This window comes from Danio aesculapii, chromosome 11 (genome assembly GCF_903798145.1).
Source record: "Danio aesculapii chromosome 11, fDanAes4.1, whole genome shotgun sequence".
In the NCBI taxonomy this organism is placed as follows: domain Eukaryota; kingdom Metazoa; phylum Chordata; class Actinopteri; order Cypriniformes; family Danionidae; genus Danio; species Danio aesculapii.
This window is the reverse complement of record NC_079445.1, coordinates 6,159,548-6,183,193: the sequence shown is the minus strand read 5'-3', so window position 1 is coordinate 6,183,193 and position 23,646 is coordinate 6,159,548. Positions and strand designations below refer to the sequence as shown.

Genomic DNA, 23,646 nt, shown 5'->3' with positions numbered 1-23,646 from the left:
TGTTTTTGTTTATTTAGTGACCTTACAAATCCTAGATTACCCTGACAATTTTTACTTTTCAAAATATGTCGTCTCTCATAGCTGACAACTGATCATTTTGAGATTATTTTCATTGGTTTATAAACTGAAAAAGAATTTAGAAAAATTCTCAACAGCATCGACACGAAAATATATTGTTGTATTTACTTGATCGGGTGTTCATAAGACTGTCATTAACCCTTTATAATCATGACATGACACATCAGGAATGTAAATGAGATTTTATGCATGTTTATAACAACTGTCATTCGGGGCTCTATTTTAACAATCTAGGTGCAAAGTCTAAAGCAAAAGTATTAAGTGTGTGCCTGAACCACTTTTGCTATTTATTTTAAGGATGGAAAAATATGCTTTGCACCCAGGTGCATGGTCTAACAGGGTTGTGCTTACTCTCTTAATGAGTTATGGGTGTGTTTTGAGCATAACGTGCATTAAACCAATCAGAGTCTCATCTCCCATTCCCTTCAAGAGTCAATTGCCTCCCGCCGTGGTGCATTTACTATTTACATGGCGGACTTTGTAAGTGGAAAAATTGAATGTTTCACTAGCAAGAAAACAGTTCAACAATCTACAGCACGAAGATAAAGAATGAGCCTCCTCCATTCAGTCTCTTTACTTTCTCTTTACTTTTACTCCTTACTTTACTCCTTTACTTTTGTGGAGTAAAGAATCAGTGTTGTACGCACTCCACTGAAGACATCCATTAGCCTACATATTTAATTTCGTCTGTTAAGCACAAAGATTTGTTTTAAAACCATTTCTAAATGAACACTAATAACGTAGTGTGGTAAAAACAAAAACAAAACTGAGTTGTATCCAAACACACTTTCTATTCTCATGCCCCATATGGTGATGCAAATGTCTCCAAAACTCAACAGGTGGACAAATCTAAACTGGTTTTAATTAAAGTAAATATAAATATGCATCTATTAAATAATACAGCTAATAATAATAATATTATACACAGCAAATTGTCATAAATAAATTGAAAAAAGCCCCACGAGGTGAAGAGGGCATGGAGGCAATGGTTTTTATATTTATGTAGAAAATAATAATTTTTGTAACATTTTAACACTTTAATCTTTTTAGATATTTGTGTATTGCTGTACTTCCTGTGTGTATTAAAGAATGCAAGCGTTTTGGACCTGCATAGCTGCATAACTCATGCACTCTGCGCCGGACTTTAGACCTGGTCAATGGCGCTATTTCAGTTCCTCAAAATAGCAACACACCTCTATTTCTGACCAGCACGCCTATGAGTCCACAAAGTGGCACAAATGAATTGGCTATTTAAACAATGTGATGCAAAACATGAAAATTAGGGTTGCGCTAGTCTGAAAATAGCTACAATTCGAGTCGAACACGTCTTATTGGGCTGGATGTATGAAAGGGCCCTAAGAGTCATTCGCTCAGTTATAATATTATAAATGGAAAGATGACATTGTTTGTTATGACAACTTGGCAAACAGATACAGCACAACCTCATGAAAACTTGACATTACCAAGACAACAAAATTTGTCATAAATCTGTCATAAACATGATTGTCATAAAGCCATTATAAATATATCATGAATTGTATAACAGCTTCATTAATATATATATTTTTTACCTCAACTTCAGGTGGTACAAGCAGAATTTGTTACTAAAATGTCATTAAATATGAATAACAGTCTTAAATTATTTGAACAATGAAACTTTTAATGAGATTTTCATAACAAATACAGTTTGCTTCACTAAACATGTGATCAGAAAAATAATCATGACAATCATGCTTATGACAGATTTATGTCAAGAAGTTATATTGTCTTGATAACAGAGCTTGACATTACCACCCACCATCCCGCCACACACTCCCAGTAGCCACTTTGGCTGGTTGAAAATAATTTTTCAATTATAGTTTTTATAAAAGCAGGGCTCAACAATGAAGATGGCCCTCGAGAATCAAGCAGCAGCATGACTGATAAAAACAACTGTGTTCGCGTGAGCAAAAGAAAGCAGGTAAATACCGAATGAAAGGAGGATCGTGTGCATGTTAAGACACAGGCAATCTTTTAGTGACGTTTTTTTTTTAAGAAAAGTGTTGTTTATTATAACAAAAGTGTATATTATAATGTAATTTTTACTAGTTTTTGAACTTTTCAAAATTTTTAAAATGTAAGAAATTATATATTTATTTATTTATTTTTCGGTGTGGCCAGAGGAAAATTTGGTACGTTCTTAATGTTGCGCCCTGAAAAGACAAGTGAAATAACAACTAATTGCAATGCAACACCATGAAACCACTTCCAATTTGCTCATGCTCATTGAGCAAAGTCATACACAACACACAAAACAGTGAAATTAAGTAACTTTAGCATGCAAAAGTAAATTTATGCATAAAAAAAAAAAATTCCCAACAACCAAATTGTGTTGAAAAACTACTAGACACAGTGGCTGGTGGTCAAAAAAGTTATTGTCGAGCCCTGTTTGGTATTGTCAAGTTGTCATGACAAAGACATAAACAGGTTGTGATGTATTTGTTTGTCAAGTTGTCATAACAAACAATGTCATCTTTGCATTTAAAATGACAACGGAGCAAACAACACTTGAAGGTCTTGTGAAATTTATTTGATGTTTGTTGTAATCTCAACTGAAACCGACATAGAGTAGCTCCGCCCCTTTTTTTAAAAAAACAGCCAATAGTATTTTTGTTTTATCACAGCTCTGCCAATGAGAGTGGTTGAGCTCAAGCGCATCAAATGAACAGCAAATGAGAAGTGTGTTGAAGGGGGCGGGGCATGTCAGACACTAGACAGCATTTGATTGGTTATATGAGGAACTGAATTATGAGGGGACATGAATAAAACCGTTGATCCATTTGGGTGGAAGTGACAAACTACAAGCTTTACATGTTTATATCAGTTTGATATTTTCTAAATGCTAATTTTTCTTAGTTTTGGAGCACAATAGCTTATAGATATCCTAAAAACGAATAATACTAATACTAACATGTAAAAATTATTTTAATTTCATGGGACCTTTAATAATAGTTGTCATAAGCATGTATACAATCTCATTCACATTCATGTCATGTCATGATTATAAAGGTTTCATGAAGTGATCATAAAGGGTTCATGTATCTTATGAACACCAGTTCAAGTAAAGTGTTACTGAGATTTGCGAGATTTTTAAATGCTTGATCCCGGGACTACAACATGACCAATGCACAGTGCTCAGCATAGTTGAGTACATCCCATTTTGAAAATTAATATGTTCATCCATTTCTCAGTTAATATAGGCAATGTATTTTGGTGCATTTAAACAAAACAGATTTAATAAACAGATATATTTATTAAAATAATATTTTAGTCACCAAACATATTAGAAATTGAAAGATAATATAATTAAATTCAAGCAAAATATTGCGAAATAAATTACAACCTGCAAAATTTCAAATAAATTTTCTTTTTCTTTTTTTGCTTCTCTTGATTTTCCCGCTTTTTTAAATTTGTATTTAATATTTTTTTCTATAACATATAAATTTGGCTGTAGTAGTTTTTGGACAGTTATCCAAAGTTATTTTGTTAGACGCTCCAGATTTGGCTTCAGTATAGACTAATCTAATGTATGCACTAATATAATATTGTATAGCTTCCTATTAAAAATATGAATTTAAAAGAGAGATTTGTGAGGGGTGAACTTATATATGATGAGCACTGTAAAATATAAGATAGAACAATACAAATTTTAATATAAATACAGATATCTTGTGATGATTAAACATGTCCCCCTTTTTTAGCTTTGCTCATTTAAAATTCACAAATAAAAACTGAAGAAATTAACTGATTGGTAAGCCATTTCTAAAAAATAATAAACCTAAATGACCGTTTAAACAAATAAAAAGCTACTAATCTAAAACAAACACTCCTAAAATGTTAATATAAAGAATAAACACGGGGTTTCATTGAAAGAAAACATGTAATTCAACCATTTTTTCAAGTTAGTGTGGGGCAATTGTAAAAGACTTGACATGAAATTACAGCAAGAGATCATGGCTTTGAGTCTCTTGGGTAACAGCGTTTTCAGTGTTTCAGGAAAGGTGAGCCAATCATGTAAACTTGTTACAGTCTGTTTAGCAGTTCCCATGACGATGGCGTGTGTAAGGGCTGTGGGCAAATCTAAGGGTGAAAGCGTGGGCCTCCTCACAGACATTTCCTTCCTCAGAACAGTAAGAGAACAGAAGTGCATGTATAACTTCAGGTGCTATTATTTTGGAGGAGATTTTAACATTGAATACGTTTACATGGACACCAATAATCCAATGTTAATATGATTAAGACAAAACTCTGATTAAGAGTCTACCATGTAAACAGAAATTTTTAACTAATTTAATGTGACACAAGTTACACACAAATTAACACCTGTCAATCACTTTTTCCACGGGACTCCGCGGGCATGAATAGGCAGAGTGATCTGTGTCGGTATAATGGCATTGACAAACTTGGTTGGTAAAAAAGGTGCACAGTGAACAACAACCAACCAACAGTGAGGTTTTCACTAAAATGACTAAGTACAAGCGTGAAAGCAAAAGATTGAAGCAGTGTACTGATGCTGAGACACGTTACCTGATAGATTCAAAAGACAGAAGAGTCGTTAGATAGAGATATTTGGCGCCAGATAATCAGGAAGTGACGATTTTGTCTTCGTTTAACTTGTTGGATGGAAACGTTGCTTTATTCGCACATCTTTTATGCAATAACCTAGCTTTGCACATAAAGTTAATTCGTATTTTTGGACAGAAACATACACTGTAAAAAAAAAATCTGGAATTTTACAGTTTATTTCCTGCGCTGGGGAAAAAAAAAACGTAAAATAATGGCCACTAAATTACGGAAATTTATTGTAAAATAACAGAGGTTGAATTACAGAAATTTACCAGAAATTTTAATTTAAGGAAATTTCTGTAATTTAAAGTCCATTATTTTACGGTAAATTTCAGTAATTTAACAGCCGTTATTTTCGTTTTTTTATTAAAACTAATACGTAAAACTACAGATTTTTTTTACAGTGTAACTATTGAGAGAAACATAACACAGCACACCAAAAAAAACAGAGAAAGGTTAAGAGAGGAGAACTCAGTAGAGTATTTTTGTAATCATATTCATGAGGATATTTTTAGTAAATTTGAAAGTAAAAAAAAACATTGGACTTACACAAGGCTGTCCAGAAGCAATAAATGGTATGATGTTAAACAGTGAAAGCACCTAATAACAAAATCTTCAACCGATTCTTCTCTTCAAGAACAGGATGCTACATACCTCGAATTTACAGCTTCAAAGGTGTTTATATGACATGATGACGCAAAAAAACCCATATCTTTTCAACAGTATTGTAAGAAAAAAACAACTGAAAACATACGTCCACAAAGCCAGCGGAAGTCTGAAAGACGACCACAAACGCGACTCTCATTGTGCTTAAGAAGAATGATCAACATAAATACATTAAGGTATATTTGGCAATCCTGTGAACATCACCTCAAGTCAGGCAGGATCAGCACTATTCAACTCAAAAAAAGAAAAGAACAAAAAGGTTATTTTTCCAAGGGTCAATAATCATTCGGGGTCAAATGGTCCGGCTCATTATTGACTACAGTCTCACTAACCTTTAGGCCAAATCATATTAAAACACCAACAAATAAACATTTACATGACATCTGTTAATAATTCCTGAAAAAATGAACTTTATTATTAGGTCACACTTTATTTTGATGGTCCGTTTGTTGAATTTAAGTTACATTGCATCTACATGCTAACTAATTCTCATTAGATTAGAAGTAGACTGTTAGGGTTGGGGTTAGGGTTAGTGTAAGTTGACATGTACTTGCAAAGTTTCTTATAGTCAGTTAAATGTCTGTTGAAGGAGCAGTATCAGCAGATATTAAGCAGACAGTCTACTAATACTCTAACGGACCATCAAAATAAAGTGCTACCAAAAATTAGGTAAACATTTTAATCTGTGATGGGTGAACAATCTTATCAAATAGCATATGCAAAGGTTCATAGCCAGTACATTTTTTTCCAGAAACTTAGCTAATTCCAGTTCATGCTGTTAAGTATATTTTATAATTATATTTAATAGTATATTTAAAACAAAAAAAAACAACTAAATAAAATAAAATAGGTATGAATAAGATGATTATTTACATTTTAGGCTGAACAGCGATTTCAAATTAGAGGCTGGTGGGTTTGTCAAATACAACCAAATAATCTACCCATGAGATGAAATCAACAGATGTACACGAGTATATACAGAACAAACAGCAGTGGTTAAATGGATCACGAAACACACAGATCATATAATGTTTCAGTTTGAGTTATGGATTGAATTATCTTTTTGGATTAAAAAAAAATGTGCATTTGAGCTTTGGAAAAACGTAGGGTTATGAAACGTCGAGGATTTATATGTAGAAGGAAATTTTGCTTGATTTCAGCAGCTATGTCAGAAATACAGTATTCCATCTAATCACTTCTTTAGATACCTTTAAATAAGAGACTTGTGAAGTCTAACATTTCTAATTATGCCACGGCATCACCCATGTACAGTTGAAGTCAGAATTATTAGCCCCTCTTTTTTTCTTTTTTAAAATATTTCCCAAATTGATGTTCAACAGAGCAAGGAAATTTTCACAGCATGTCTGATAATATTTTTTCTTCTGTAGAAAGTCTTATTTGTTTTATTTCGGCTAGAATAAAAGCAGTTTTAAATTTTTCAAAAACATTTTAAGGTCAAAATTATTAGCCCCTTTAAGCTATTTTTTTTTCGATTGTCTACAGAACAAACCATCATTATACAATAACTTGCCTAATTACTCTAACCTGCCTAGTTAACCTAATTAACCAAGTTAAGCCTTTAAATGTCACATTAAACTGTATAGAAGCGTCTTGAAAAATATCTAGTCAAATATTATTTACTGTCATCATGGCAAAGATAAAATAAATCAGTTATTAGAAATGAGTTATTAAAACTATTATGTTTTTTAAAAAATCGTCTCTCCATTAAACAGAAATTGGGAAAAAAATAAACAGGGGGGCTAATAATTCTGATTTCAACTGTATGGGAACACTTCTGAAAAGATGTCTTAGAGATGGCATTTCCTTGCTTTACAAGAGTTTAGAACAGGTGAAAAGTCCATCTTTGGAGAACATTAAAGCTGCTTGGTAAGAAGAACTTGCATTAGAAATTCCAAGGGAAATTTGGGAACAAAGTAGTTCACAGATGTTCCATTAATGTAAGACATTGCTCATTCAGTTTAAAGTGCTTCATATGCTTTATTATTCCTAGTGTAAACTGAATAACATATTTCCACAAGTGTCGCCATTGTGTTACATGTCAGTTTTTAGATTCCAACCGCCTCATTCCTGTGTTATGTGTCCCAAATTAGAGTTTCTGGAGCAAAATATTTCAGATACATTAGACATTCCAATTGAACCAGAACCTGTATTAATTATATTTGAATATTTGGTTGTTGTTTTTTTTGTTACTGTTTTTTTTTTAATGTCTAACTGTTAAATTGTAAGTTTTATGTTAATAAAACTTACATGATAATAAGTGTATTTACAAGTGAATGTCTACTAAAATTTCTAATAATAAAAATTTAACCCCCCCAAAATTCTGCTTTTTTTTTTTTTTTTAAATGTCCTGCAGTGTGCAACAGAGCTCTCAGTGAATGAAAACATTCTGCTAAGTTTTAAATCTGAAAGTTCACCATCTACAAAGCAATGGGGTACAAAGACTTTTCATTTTCAGTCAGCCAGCTCAAGAGTTTCCGGTGAGCTGTCATTCCATTACAAAATCGCTGCTTTTAAGATCTGGTTTAAAAATCAATGATCGCCGCTGCATGAGATACAATATAAAGTGGGTCTCAGACTGAAGAAGAAGGACTTCATTAAATTCAATGGTTCGGCGCCATGTCTTTAAAGTGTGGACATTTATTTTACCACAGTATTTTTAACTTTTCGGCACTTGCCTCCTGATCCTGACGGCACTTGTGCTTAAATGTTCTTTCATCTCGTTTTATGCTTGAACAGCTAAATGAATGCTTAAGTCTATTTAACTGATTTTGTTTTAATCACATACAACATCAATACTATAAAAGGAACCTTATGAAATTAAAAAAATAAAGTCAAATTAACCTTTCACCAGAAGTTTATCGGTGGCTTAAAAACACTAGCTTTGCATGAAGCCCACTGTCTTGCTCTCAAAAGAAAGTGTTGACTTAAGAGTCATTAAAACAAGTCATTTTCAAAACTGATTCTAAGCTCTGTCATGCTGAAAATACTAACCTAAATGCTTACAATCCAGGACTCGCAGGCTGGCTGTTATTAAAGGAAGATTTAGAAGCATTTTTTTGTTTTATTGAGGGATGATTCTTTGTTGATCTCCGGCTCAAATTGATAAGGTAGAATTAAAGCCATGCTGTATGTTCATATGCTGTATAAAAACTTTTGATAAGCTGTAATTCAGTAATTGTGTTGGGTGTTTCCTTTCTGATATGTGCTGCATGCAGTAAACCAATTACAACTGACTGGGTCATCAGACCAATCACTGCAGATTAGCGTCACGCAATGGAGGGGTTTGGAAAAACGTTTTGTTTAGTCACTGTGCAAATAAGGTCAAAATAAATGCACATTATTATTCTTCACGTATGAGCAACTGCAGCCATTTGAATCATTTTGACTCGAGACTTCCGGTCTCATTCACTTCCATTCATTTTTAGACATTAAAAACAGCTCGTTATGCTGCTCGATGTTGCAAACTGATGTTTTCTTATTATATTATTCTACTTTGTCCGTATAGTCACGAACACACTTGTTTCTAGAGCAAGTGAAGTAAATCCTTCACTTTCATCAGTTGGTAAAGTTGGTTCCTCACTGTCTCTATTGGCATGCTTGGTTTGGGACTAGTGGAGCTGCACTTCGATGGATTTGCTCTTCAGTGTTTGGACTTTTAGCAGTAAAAATTAAACCACACTGAACTGAACTTCAACTCTGAAAACTGGACTGGTTTCAGTTTACTAGAACTGCCATGTTAAGCTGCTTTGACACAATCTACATTGTAAAAGCGCTACAGAAATAAACATGATTTGAATTGAATAGTTTGACCATTTTCTCCTCTTATTATTATTCCTAGTCATTTCTCCCATAGGCAACTGAATTGTAAGTTCTAAAACAAAATCGCAAAAATGAGCACATTTCCGCATAGCAGAATATGGTCAATAGTAGAAAAGTGTTTTTGACCTTGCATGTGCAGGAGTGTTTCCCCTAGGTCCACACATCTGAGGGCAGAGGCACTGGGTTGGGGTATTTCACAAGAAACCTTTCTGATTTCTTGCAATCTAAATGCTTGGTTTCCACTGAGTTGGTACAGTTTGGTACGGGTCACCTTCATCAAGCTTGTGTCTACACTGCCAACAGTTGCCAACACAGTTAATTCTCATTTGGAGTTCACATAATAGTGCAAAAGGTGATGATAATAATAAACAAAATAATACTTTCTTTCTGTTTTTAGTTTGCTGAAAGAATAATTTGCTTATTTGTTGTTTTCCAAGCTTGACTCCCACTTCTAAGCAGATAAGATGAGCACTTCAACCTAATCCTGTGTAAATTATTATCAGCTCAAGTTCATGATTTCAAATATAGACACGCTGCAAGCGCACACATAGAAAGAGAGAGAAAAGCTAAACAACTCGCAATTTCCACAACCTTGTAAACAACATTTGAGGACACCACATAGTAGATTCTGTTCTTGCTTCTTGGAATGTGTCTGTTTGTCACAAGAAGGCCATAAGGTTTGTTTGAGCTCACAGCTCATTATATACTTATAATATTATATACTTATCATGTCTCAGCTGTGTATTTAAAAATGATGCTTCTTGTTTTGTCATTCTCCTGCCTTGTTGGTGACAATTCTCTTTAGACCAATCAGCTGTGAGTTCACCTTTTTGGTATCTTTCTTTGTGCTAGGTGCCCTTTGGAAAGAGTGCCAGAAAAAAAGGTGCTACAGTACAGCCTTTTCTCAATTTTCAACAGTATTCGTAGAATTTCTTGTGTTATTTTGTTGTGAAAATATACCCAGATTTACACATTTTGATTCTTTACTACTTTTTTTCTCAAGAAAAATTGGTCTCTGTAATTCAGAAAACACTGAAAAAACTAAACTGAGAAACCAAAGTGTTTACCTCTTAACCATGTGTCTACTGCATCATACTTATTGCTAAAAGGACTAAATTATCATTAGAAACAAACCTTTGTTAAAATCTCTTCAACAATAGGATCAGAAAAATCCTGCTGAAATATACTTATCCTATATGATCTATTTATTTAAACCAATCAATCAATCAATCAATCAAATCTGTTTTGCCCAATGTAAAGTTTCAGAGCTTTCATCATAAACTAAGGATTTTATCAGCATATCCCTCTAAAAGGCAGATTTTGGGAATAAATTAAATATTATTAATTATACAAAATGTATTTTAGTAGTTTTTACTAGTCTTACTAATATAAAAATATAATTCCTTTGCATTCATTCACCAAACTTCAATACAAGTAAAACAGAGCTACTTTTTGTTCTTTATTTTTATTAATAGCTTAGATGGGCCATTAAAAGTCTGATGTATCATGTAGCCTAAAATAATAAAGAGAGAGTATGCTTATGGCAAGCATATATGCATCTGTTGTTACAAATTTAGTGACTGATACGGGATAGCAAACAGGGCTTGGTTGAATGTACACGACGAGCACCACTGCATCTAAATGTGGGATTGAACCTTTTGCCAGGCTCCGCAGATATCATTTCTGATTTCCATCTGGTTGACATGACAAAATTTACGAGCATAAGAATGGAATTTCCCTGTATGTGGTATTCAGATAGCAGAGAAATGTAAACGCGCAACCGTCTGACAGAAATGACCTGCCATCATGTAAACAAGATAAATAACAGAAGGCCATTTAGGTTTTTTTAATCCCACTTTTAGATGCAGTGGTACGCTTTGTGTACATTCAAGCCCTGTTTGCCATCCTGTATCAATCACTAAATTTGACAGGGCTGCACGCCATTGGAAAAATGTGATCTTGCAATATTTAATTTTTCTGCTGTAAATATTGCGATATGAATACTGTTTCACAGGATAGTTTGAATAGCTTTCTTTTCTGAAGTCTATCAGTCTTTAGGTATGGAAATTGAATAATCACAATGCAAAAAAATGCTTTTCATACTTTTTTTTGTCTTGTATCGTAAGCAAATATCTAAACAGTTCTTGTAGATCAAGTATAAATACGGTTTTGTTTTCACTTTCAGAAGAAAGAAGTCAAAATTAGGAGTTGTTCCTTAAAATAAGCAAAATGATATACTAATGGGGTAATTAAAATAGACTTATTTTCGCTTTGAAATGAAGATAGTTGGACTAGAAACAGGACAAAAGTTCTAAGAAAAACATTTAGTTTGCATAAATCATAAATAATAAAATACTATTAATCTTTGTTATACCTCCAAACATCATACATTTGTGCCCAAACTCTCTTGAGATGCTCAGTCAAAGGGCTTAAAAACTACATGCAAATGATAAACTTTCACTCTATTGTGGTTAAACTTAGCAGTGACTTTACAAATTCACAATAATTCAGACTCAACATTGCAAGTCTTGCGATGTGACTATTGCCGTTGCGCACATCATGATATCTGAAACGATATATTGCGCAGCCTTAATATATGCAAACTAATATAAAGTACAGACCAATTCTTTATCAAAATAAACTGTAAGTAACTCATGTTGTGATCTAAAGCTATATAGAACATTTTAAATGATTAAATAACTTGATTTTCAACGGAGGCAGGGGGTGGGCTACTAATATAAATGGCGGGGGGAAAACAATGCTAGTCAGCCTGTTCTTGAGAACTCCCAAAACCGTTAAAAAAGGTCACATAAATGTATTACACAACAGTTCTTTGTTATTCAAGGCAGTAAAAACAAACACAAGTACACTAAAAAAAATATTCAAAGATGAATCCTTGGATTTACTCAATTTTTTTACGTTAAGTGGTTGTAAACAATTTATTTGGGCTGAATTTAAACAAACAAATTAAGTTGAACATTGCTCAATTTAATTTGTTTGTTTAAATTCAACAATTTTTGCATGCAACACTTTTTTCAGTGTACAAAATTAAACATATATTAAAAAAACTATTTGACAGAATCAACAGAAATCTAATAGAAACATATAAAGATACAGAATTAATTCAAAATTATAGCAATTTTCAGCATGTATATAGTACTAATATAGATTTTCACAACTGAAATGAACAAATGCTATATTTTCATGACCTATACTACACTTAGCTTTTATTCCAAAAGATTTGCCAAGTATAAACTAAAATGAAAACGGTCCACATCAGAGCTAAATCATACAGTCAGTTCTTGTAAAAAACAAAACAGAATTGCAAAAAAAGTAAAAAAATGGACAATAGCATTAAAACGCAGACATCCCATTTCTCCCAGAAGCTCATGGAAGTCCTCAAAGTACAAGGGAACGAGCAACAGCAAGACAGTATATCGTATGTAGTGATATTGTAAGTCTGACATTACACAAATAGCACAGTAAAGTACTTTTTTAGTAGTAGTGCAAATTGCTATGAGGATTTCTGGGTCTATGAACACACATCACTTGTAATTATATGCCACACATTCTATTACACTTTCTAAAGATGTGGTGGTTGTATGAGTTGTTGGGCATGAATAACATTTCAGGACCTCTCAGAAATGAATTTTTGCACTGTGAAATGTTTGTAAATGTATTATTTTTTTTCTCGAGAACTCTTTGAGAACTCTTATAGCTCCTATGCTCCCTTTACAGTATTGTGTCTGTAAGTATTTGCGTGCATCTGCAGAATCTCTTGCCTGATAAAGTGCCCTTTTTATTTGAAAGGTTCCTGATTTTTTTTAGGAAGTCTCTTACCAAAGAAAAATCATTTTCTCATAATACGCATTTAAAATTGCTCTCAAATTATTGCACTTGTTATTGTCTACTATTTTCAGCATGTGTAGAAAACAACAACCATTACCATATCTGCTCAGAAGGCTTTCTTTCTAAAGGACAACAAAAACTGTATGACAGTTACAAGCACACAGTAAAAATGCAGAGTTACACACAATTTCCTTGCATTCTCCCAACACAAATCACGTAATCAATAATTCAATGATTTCTTAAGTGACTTGAACATAAAAAAATTAAGTTGTCCCCCCAAAAAACTTAAAATGAGTTGAAACAACAAAATTCTTCTATAAGTTGTTTGAAACTAGGTCCCAGTCCAAGTGGTTCACCAAACACAAAACCTTAACTTCAATCTTTAATCTCCTCTAGAGTCTGATGCAAGAAACTGAGTTTAGAGAATCAGAATTTGCTGCAGACTGCTATTTCAGTATGATGATGTTTCCAGCTAAAACAGAAAAGTGAGTAGGGGGGTGTGTTTTTCCACCCACAGCAAACTAACAATTGGAAGGGTGTGGCTGAGCATTTTTCACTCAAGCCATCAAACTAATGTCATCAGAAAACGTCTGTCATTCCAGAGTGCAGATATTTAGATTTAAATTAAACATACCAAAACCAAATTTGTTTTAACTCACAGATGAAATGTTTACCTTAAAGCTAACAATAGACAATAGCAAAATAAATATTGTACATTTTGATTTGATGCAGGCTTAGAAAGTTTTCTAAGAACAATGAACTTTCAGAATCCGTAATAATGGAAAAACAGATGTAAAAAAGAACACAGCAAAACAAATGTAATTTAACTTGATTTCATGAATCAAACACAGTGAGAGCTTACAGGTACAACAGATGCAGTTAACATAAAATACTAAGTTGACATAAAAAGTAGACAAAAAATTAGGGCTGCACAATTTTGGCTAAATTGACAATCGTGACAGTTTTTGCTTAAAATCAAGATCGCGATTTTCTCACGATTCTGTTTAATAAAGGTTAATATGAGTAGGCTATTATTATTGTTATTTCTCAAACATATGATAAAAGAACAACAATATTAGACCTGTGTGTAGGTCTACTGTTGGTTAAAATGCTAAATTTGTATAGACTTGGAACGGTGGACTTGAACAGACTTTAAATTTGTTTTGTTTGTTAATTCACAGTAAAGTGATGCCATCAGAATATAACTATTCATAATTCTGAAGTTAAATTATTATGTTTGAGATATATGCTGGTCAATTGTCATTGACAACAGTATTACACCATTTTTTCCACTGGTAAAATGAGACATTTGTCATTATCAGATTCCCTCTTCCATTATATTCAACATTGTATAGGCTAGAGTAGTTATACCGACCCAGTAAACATTTATTCTCATGCACAACACTTTGTGTTAGCTATGAAAGAAAAAAACATATCAAATGCTTGTGGTAATCATAATTGCAATATGATAGTTTAAATGATGTGCGCGCTTTTGGTTTCAATTTCACTGCAGAGTGTGGCTCATATCATGGCTGCCGTCACTTTGAGAAAAACAAAACATACATGCAATTAATACTTCCCACGCAGCTCTTAAACGATCTCTCTGTGCAACAAACTGAACGCTATTTACAACTATATTACCTGTTATTCACAGCCTATGGAGGTTCAGTTCACTAAAGTAGACGCAGGGCACATGCGCGTCCTCTTGGTAGTAAATAAACATTGTGTCAGCTCACGTGAGATTTTGTGGCCACAAATACGTCATTACATTAAGACATAAATTACATTTTTGGGTGAATTATACATTATAATTACAGTATGTGACGATTGTAATGCCATTCGGAGGTGTTCATGTTGCTGAGCAACAAATATAAAACAATATGAAGACTTGTGTCCGCCATTTCGCTTCTGTCCAAACCTTGAAAATATAATTGGCTGAATTGTAGAAAAGCAGGATTAACATCATGCGTAGGATCAAATCTTTTTTTGATTAATCGTGCAGCCCTATATAAAATTTTCACTAAGAAAATATTACTCTAAAAGCCACATTTTATAATGATAATATTTTCCAATCACATTATATTACTATCCTTCCATTGCCAGCTCTGAATCTAAAAATGAATCACTCTGCTTCAGTTGTGTTCTGATAAAATGTGATCTCTTCCAAAATCTTCATGTGTATCATACTACTGTTTGTTATTCCTTTGACACACATCAACAACAGAATTTAGAGTGAAAGACACCTTTGCGGACAGCACTGACATTTTCAAGTTTAACTTGTCGTTATCAGATGGAAAATTCACTTTTACATGTTGTTTGAACTGAAAGTGTCTTGGAAGTGTGAAAAATGACAAGAATCCTCCATCTTAAAAAAATAAAATAGAAATCATCAGCAGTGGTGTGGAAATTGGGGAATGGGGGGTTGGGATACGTCCCCCTCACTTTTAGACCATTTAGAAACTGGTGAATAATAGTTATATGAACTATCAGTGTGCATCATAAGCATTTCTGATGACATCAGGCAAAGTGGCGTCACACAGGGCAAGGCCTCCCTCACGTTTGTGGGTAGACATGGTGTTCTACCCATCCCGAGAGAGCAGTAAACACATGCTGTTTCTCAATGGACCAGCCTTGCCAGCTCAGAAGAAGTGAGTGAGAAGACCGCGAGAACACAGAATGCAAATGAGATGCTGTGATCTGTGACGGTCACATGACTTGTCTTCACACGTCTTAATGGAAAATAGTTTCAATATTACAGCATTAAAACAATGACTTATAGTTTTTTCCTTGTCTATAGTGATACAACATGTTCAAAAGCCTTACAAAGATACTGTGCACAATACAAATAAATCAGACTTTAATTAAAATTTAAGCAAATAAACACCTTTGCATGTGTTTTTGTCTTTATTAAAATTTTCATGCAAATATTTAACTTCACCATCTCATTTAGGGAAACTTTGTTCAACAGTGAATATAAAATGCTGCTTTTCACTCCTACTTTTGAGCCGCAATGACCTTTGAGCGAGTGCTGCGCTCAAGTTGATGCATCCTTGAAATCAAGGAAATCAAGGATGTTCTTGCGGTCTTGAGTACTGGAGCGGTTGATGATGACGTTGGACGAGAACACAAAGACAGAAGATCGCTTAAGCATGCATATTGAGAAACAGTTACAGCGTTGCTAACTTAGCAACTCTTCGATATGCCACACAGAAGAGAGCGTTATGGGGAGCAGTACCGACAATGATAGTTTTTTCCATAGCTCATTAACATTTTAAGAGAGATGTGCCAAAATGAATTGGTTTTGACAAGGTAAAAATAGTTATTTTGGTACTAACATTAAAGAGCACCAATTTTACCCCTTTTCAAGATTTAAGAGAAGTCTTTTGTGTCTCCAGACTGTGTTTGTAAAGTTTCAGCTCAAAATACCCATCACATTCTTTATAATACCTTTGTGTATATAGGAAATTTGAGCTGTTTTGACTTTGTAGCTGTTTTTGTTGCCTGTGCCTTTCATGGAAAAACTTGGCTTTGCCGCCCACCGTTCCCACGTGATAGTAAGAGCCAAAGAGATCGCTCACTGTTGCTATGATGGGTGCAACTTCTCCTGCTGCATCTCACGCATAAGCAGCACAGTGACAGACAAGAATGAAGCAGATATTCCTTAGTACAGTAAGAACTTTCCCAAGGTTTATCTGATGTATTTATTGTGGAGTTGATTCAAGCCTTTCTGCAACGATGAGTCTCACACACAATGCACGTGCACGCATGCACACGCGTTTAGCTTTGCACTCTTTTTGCATGGCAAAATGTGACAGGATACACGTTAATATCAATCTGCAACCTCCTGCTCTCCGGGAATTTACTAAAACTGCAATTGCCATCGCCTTTGGGAGCTGGCTCCAGGTAATCCGGATGCTTTCTGACTGCAATGGCAGCTGATAATAACATGTTTACAGCCTGGTACAAAAGATGGTTTTGCCTGGATGCCTGGTCTTTACTTACTAGCCTTGCATTTACTAACACAGAATATATTTTAAGTGTTTGGAAGTAATTAGCATTTTCCTCTTGTAGAAAAACATCATAAGAACAATGTGTAGTGGTTCAATGTATTACAACAGTGTTTTTAAAAGTCTAAACACTTTATTGATATAGTAGACAGCCAAGCACGTGTGGTCAGAACACAAACGAGTCGCAGGTAATGAAGTATTAAGCATTTCTCCCAAAGAAAAGCCCGTCTAAGCAAAATGCTAGCAGGCGTTTGTAGCTGCACTGACGCTCCGCATCTTTCCCCTTATTTGGTCACCCCCGGTGGGTGCAATGACACAAAATGGCGACCGTTGGCCACGCCTACTTGTTGCTTTATTTACCATCTTCAGAAACCTATGGGTGACATCATGGATACTGCGTCTATATCTTTTACAGTCTATGATTAATATACACTGCTGTATGGACATTCGTTATATTAATGTACAAAATAAAACTGATTTAAGTCCATGAACCAGAGTTTTATAGTTGTACTGACATGTGGCTGTGGTGAAGAATTACGAATCGATTTACTGTCTTTATTACAAACATCCACTGTTTTAGAAACCTTTTAAACTTGTAAAACTTATTCTTGAGGTGCTGCTGATCACAGAGAGTTGAACAGATCTTTTAATCCTGGTTGCTTTGCGCATGTCCTGTCTTGTAGGTATAATTATACTGTATGCATTACTATGGAGACATGTTAATAGGTGGCTGTCAATCAATTCAGTGGGCGGAGAAACTGGACTTCTGTGTCACGTTGTGGTGGGCCTCAAAATGGGAGGGATTTGGATCCTATTTTGAACGTCAAAAAAAAAAAAGTTTAAAAATTCCCAATCCTACCCCTTAGCCCTTTCCAAGGGTACAAACATTTCCCAGAATACACCAGCCACAATGGCAGCATAGGTGCACCCGGAAGTCCAGAGATTCACAAATTAGTATTTTTTGTCATTATTCAGAATTTTTACAACAAACAAGCTCATTTTTTAATACATTCATAACCGCATTCCTGTCTTACCGTAATGCTTTAAATAAAATAAATAAATAAAAAAACGCTAAAATAACAACCGCTAAATCCCTAATAATCTGTAATCCCTAATAACAACTCCTGTACAGCAGTCCCACAACATTCTGACACTCGACGACACTATAATGTTAATGTTGTTTTCTTGTGTTTACATTGATGAATATGGCCAGGGTGTAAATGCACAGCATAGTTACGATTTTATTATGTCGTTATAATATATCGTTACGATAACATGATATCGTTGCCTTCACTGATTTCCTGAAGATAAATACCAAATGGAATAACTACAGCAGTCGCGATCGTCGACCTCATATGAAGCAAGAGATCGCGATGACATATGGTGACGTGTGCAGGTGCTGTAGTACTGTCCTATTTCTTAGGGGTACATTTTGAAGCCCTTCCCCTTTACACTTTGTTATAAGGGCCAAGGGGAAGGGGTACAAAAATAAAAAATGTCTTTATATAGCTCCAGTATGACTGTGGACACACTATACCTACAGACAGTTCTGTCCAAATTGCTTACAAAAGACGGTTTTCATCATAGGTGCCCTTTAAGAAATTTTCAACCTGGAAATGAGCATCTGACGACCCCTTTTAACTTGCATTTGCATATTCATTTGTATTCAGGAGGTACAAGTGGGGGTTGGCTTGAACTGCAGATTTTCCACTAGCATTAGCCTGCAAAGCATCAGCCCTAAAAGACCTAATGGTAATAAACTGGCTCAACGGGTTGGCTGATCGTCTCACGCAGTGCTATAGAGAGTGGAGAGTATGTGTGCGTGTGTATTGTTTAACTTGTTTAAGAATCCAGTCTATTCAGTTAATGACAGTAATATAAATACAAATCAAACAAAAGAGTCAGAATGATTAATGTTGTAATTCAGCAAATCAAGTCTGTTGATTTTGTTTGCGTGCAACTATGATGGCAAACTGCCAGCCTTAAAACAGCCGTATGGTTTGTTAACCAAATTAGGCAATGGCCCGAAAACACTCCAGACCACAGGTTGAAAGGATGCAGTTTCTGTTAACAGAACGTCTCTCCTAGCATCACTCCAGAGTTGCGGAGCAGAAAGAAAACTGAAGATCAGCTGGCCGGGATTCCCTTATGGCAAACTCCCAAACAGTGAAATCATCACTTTTTTGGCAGGTGCTTGAGGTGAAAAGCAGTGCACCACAGAAACGTTTTAATATGTGGCTTTTGGCAAAGGCGCAGTTTGATCCTGAGCCAAGCCACTCAACGGAGTCCACACAACCTCCTCCCAGCACTTTAGAATGCTATTCTGAAGCTTTTTATAGGCACATCCAATTTATTAAGGGCAGTGTGTTTGTGTGTGTGTGAGTGTCCATTAGCCATGGGCCGGTATACGATTCTGACGGTATGATTACCTTGGAAAAAAATATCACGGTTTCACGGTATTGTGCTTACTAAAACTTCGATCCCATTTGAACACAATATATTTTATTTTAAGAAACATTTAAAATATTTTGAAGCAGTAAACATGTCAAATAGTTTAAATTACTGACTTCTGCTGTCTTTATAAAGTCCTACACATACCTTAGGAACGGTATTGCAAAATATTTTGACGGTTTTAAAACCTTGACTTTTCCAAACCGCAGTATACCTTGAAAACGGTTATCGTCTCATGCCTAGTGTCCATGAATGCCACAATGCAATTCCAAATATAAGATTTGTACCATACAAACATGTGAAGCATACACTGTAAGCTTTTTTTAAACACTTTTTTCAATGGCGCTTTCTGTTTCACTTGTGTACACTGTTGCCCAACAGCCCTGTGCTAAAATGGCCACACGCACATAGATTAATCTAAAAACAGAGCAGTTCCCTCTTTGAGCTGAGACACTAGATATCTGATCCCGCTTACTACCTAGTAACACGCTAAGCAAAAACCAGTCTGGCCAGCTGACAGCAGAGTTTGCCAACTCCTGCAAATAAGATGATGGCTGATACGGTTGCTTCATTCTGATCAGGACAGGTGTGACAGGATGCAGGGCCTCATTCCTTTGCGTACCTCATCTCATCGGTTCAAACCCAACACCCACTTATTTCATACAAACAACCCCAGGCCAAATTAAACATCACATATGCAGGTAACCAGCACCTCAGGGATACTCAGAATGTGTGTGCAGTGCACACAAATGTGTCTGATAGGATTTATTAGTTGTGTGCTTGCACATTTATCTTATATTGAAAGAAGTGTTTAACAATTAATAAAAATTATAGCAGCATTTAAGATCATATCAAAACAAATGGAACTGATGTGAAACAGTGGCAAACTATTATCAAAGTTCCTCTTCTGGTGTTGTCTCTTCTGTTTATTTAACTGTGAAATCTATCCTTATTCATGCCATGCAACTCTGATGACTTATTATTATTCTCTGATGATTATCAATGTCTCTACTAGAAAAGGAAGACGCTAACAGTGCTGCATGATGTAGAACCATGTCATCAGGCAAAAACCGAACCGCATTATTACCACATTATGCTTATGAGAAAGTTCACGGTGAATATTTTATCACAGTGCATACATTAACATTTCTAGAGTCGGGTTCCTTAGGAACTGAAATTCACCACCAAACACATCTTTAACACTAATCCTCTCTCTTTTAGGCTAAAAGGCATTTAGCAGGAGGCCCCTTAAACCAACCAAAAATGAGATTTTTAACAGTGGCTAAAAAATCCAGACAGCAGACTATAAATCCACAGTTAAATCCAAATAAATACACAAACACACACATATTAGCATACATAGATATATAAACACACACACACAGTGGATGTATTATTTCAGCACAGTGTGTGATGAAAGCCATGTAGTCTACAAAACAAATGTGCTTTTCTGTTTAAGTGGAACTGAAATCTAATTAAGGCTGAACAAATCTGCTCTGTGCCAATTTAAAGAGCTTATTAAGAATAAGAGAATCAAATCAGTCTTGACCCACATTTCCAACGGGACTTCTTAAAAAGGGTTCTTTTACTCCTGGGAATTTGGAGATGGACATGCCATAAAACCACTGACAGCCGTAAATCTATATTCAAATACAGACTGAGATAATTGTCGTATGTTTGTTGTTTTGTGTTTTATTCTTGTATGTATATTTTATTTTATGTAAAGCCTAACCAGGGACGAGGGCTGCAAACTAGCTTTATGCTATATGCCTTATGTACGCAACATCGGTTATCTTTGTTTAACAATGCCAAGTGTATTGTCCCTGTTAAATAAACAAGCAAATAAAATCATTTTTTCAGATTTAAAAGAATCTAAAGAAATAATTTAATCTTTATATTGTTGCCATTAAAGTAATTGATGATGGGTTTCTAATGAAAAGCACAGAGCAACGCCACCACCACTTCATGTTTAATATTATTATTACATTATTATTATATTAATTATTACATTATTGCATTATTACAAAACTTTAAAGATAACTTTTATGTTTTGGTTGGACACAATCTAAAAATAAAAAATAAAAATAAGTAGCCTTATCATTATTGCTATCATTTGTCACCAAGTTCTGCAAATGCCTTGCCAATGTTCAGAAATGATTTGCCTTTAAAAGGCCAACTGCATGCAAAAATAAAGGTAAAATCAATAGACTACTTCCTAACCCATACACAAGATCACAGATAATCAATCTAGATTCAAGAATGTCATCAAAACATGACTTACCTCATCAAATCTAAATCCAAGAAGAAGTTAAAAAGGTAAAACAGCCCGGGGATTTACACTTATTTGCATGTATAAATAGCGTGTCTGGTGGCAGTTAGCTACTGTACGTGTTTGTATCGTGTGTTTATTCTGATGGCACTGTAACCTACCCTCCTCAAGCTAATGTCAAACAAACACATGATCAGATTAGCTTTAAACAACAAAACACTGACAATAACACATCTCTAAAGTGGCAAGTATGCAAGAGAGGCACAGCATTTCCCATATAGCCAATACAAACAGGGAAATGTCTATGTGGAAAAGGGGAAAAACACTTCACTCACCAGTTTAACTTCCGTTTAGTTTTGGGAAGCGGAAGGAACATTCCTGATTTGACCGTAAAAGCAACTTGCATGTGACGCTCTCTCTCTCTCTCTTCTAGTCAATATTTTATCACAGTCGCGAACTGACGAGAGAGTATAGGAACCGTATGAACCCTGCTCTCTCTAGAGAACCACTCTCTTCCTCATTTGATTTCGATATAGAGGTTAATTTGGCAGTAACATCATACGTGCGTCTAATCTGAGGCGGTGCCCGCGGTCGGGGAATCAAACCATTGGTTGACAAACAGCAATCAGATGCAAATTCCAAACCTCTGAATCAATGGGGCTGCCTTCCCCCACTCTATAGGAAACATCTACAAATGACTCAACGTCAATGAGGGCTGGAAGGTCCCACACGTGATGACCTTTACTATATAGAATTGTGTATGGGCCTGGGGATATTTTTGTGTTGATGGTCGAGACACGTGAAGAAATGCAGACCACTTAGTCTCCTCCCGTCTTTCTGTGTGTGTGAGTTGTATAAAAATGTATATACATACATGTGCGCTATATGTTGCTATCTATACATTTGGCGACGTTCCCTGCCAGGGGCCCTTCCCTTTTATCACAGGCACCAATAATGTCTAGCTGCTGGATTTCTCGTGTAAACATATATCCTGCGCTGATCTCTGTATGCAAGATAAACAGCCTGCACGGTTGTCACAGCAAAATAAGTTATTAAGAAGGTTTTAAGTTACGAGATTAGATAAAAATACATTCTGATATATAAATATATCACTAGCACTAAAAAAAATATAACAAAAATAAAGGCTCTTTTTATTAGGTTATCTGTAATAGTCAGCCTAAATTGTATTTGAAGAGGCAGTTGAGACAAAATAAAATCACTCATCACTCACATGTATACTCCTAAACATAAATCAGGGTTTAGAAATGATCGCATATCAAGTACAGGCCATTTCTGAAAACAGTCTGGGGTTAAAGTGCATTGTTTACCACGGTATTTAGTTTCCATCTACTGGATAGAGTGAGTATTGCATTTTTTTACCTGGCCATTTAAAATCATTACTATAACCACAAGCTACAGCAATAAATTTAAATATAAAAAACATTATATTGTGTCTTTAATGTATCGCCCACACACACACACACACACACACACACACACACACATATATATATATATATATATATATATATATATATATATATATATATATATATATATATATATATATATATATATATATATATAATTTTTTTTAATAAATTAAATTAATCAATTTCATACATAAAACATACTGGATAAGTTGGCGGTTCATTCCGCTGTGGTGACCCCAGATTAATAAAGGGACTAAGCCGAAAAGAAAATGAATGAATGAATGAAGTTGGCGGTTCATTCCGCTGTGGCGACCCCTGATGAATTTAGGGACTAAGCTGAAGGAAATGAAAGAGTAGACAGGAATAAAAAACCACATAAAGAAATGTTTTACTGCATACTTAAAAGGTGTGCTATATATGAACACTTTATGTATGTTAGTATGTTAAA

The 23,646-nt window shown here is 34.8% G+C and overlaps 1 protein-coding gene across 1 annotated transcript in view; it reads right to left on the bottom strand.

Moving 5' to 3' along the window:
* The window catches only part of arid3a (AT rich interactive domain 3A (BRIGHT-like)), a 77,639-nt gene extending 55,258 nt beyond the window's left edge, over positions 1-22,381 (bottom strand). The window contains 1 exon segment of the mRNA XM_056468663.1: positions 22,101-22,381. The gene's annotated coding sequence lies outside the window, so the exon portion shown is untranslated.
* Between the last annotated feature and the right edge of the window lie 1,265 nt (positions 22,382-23,646).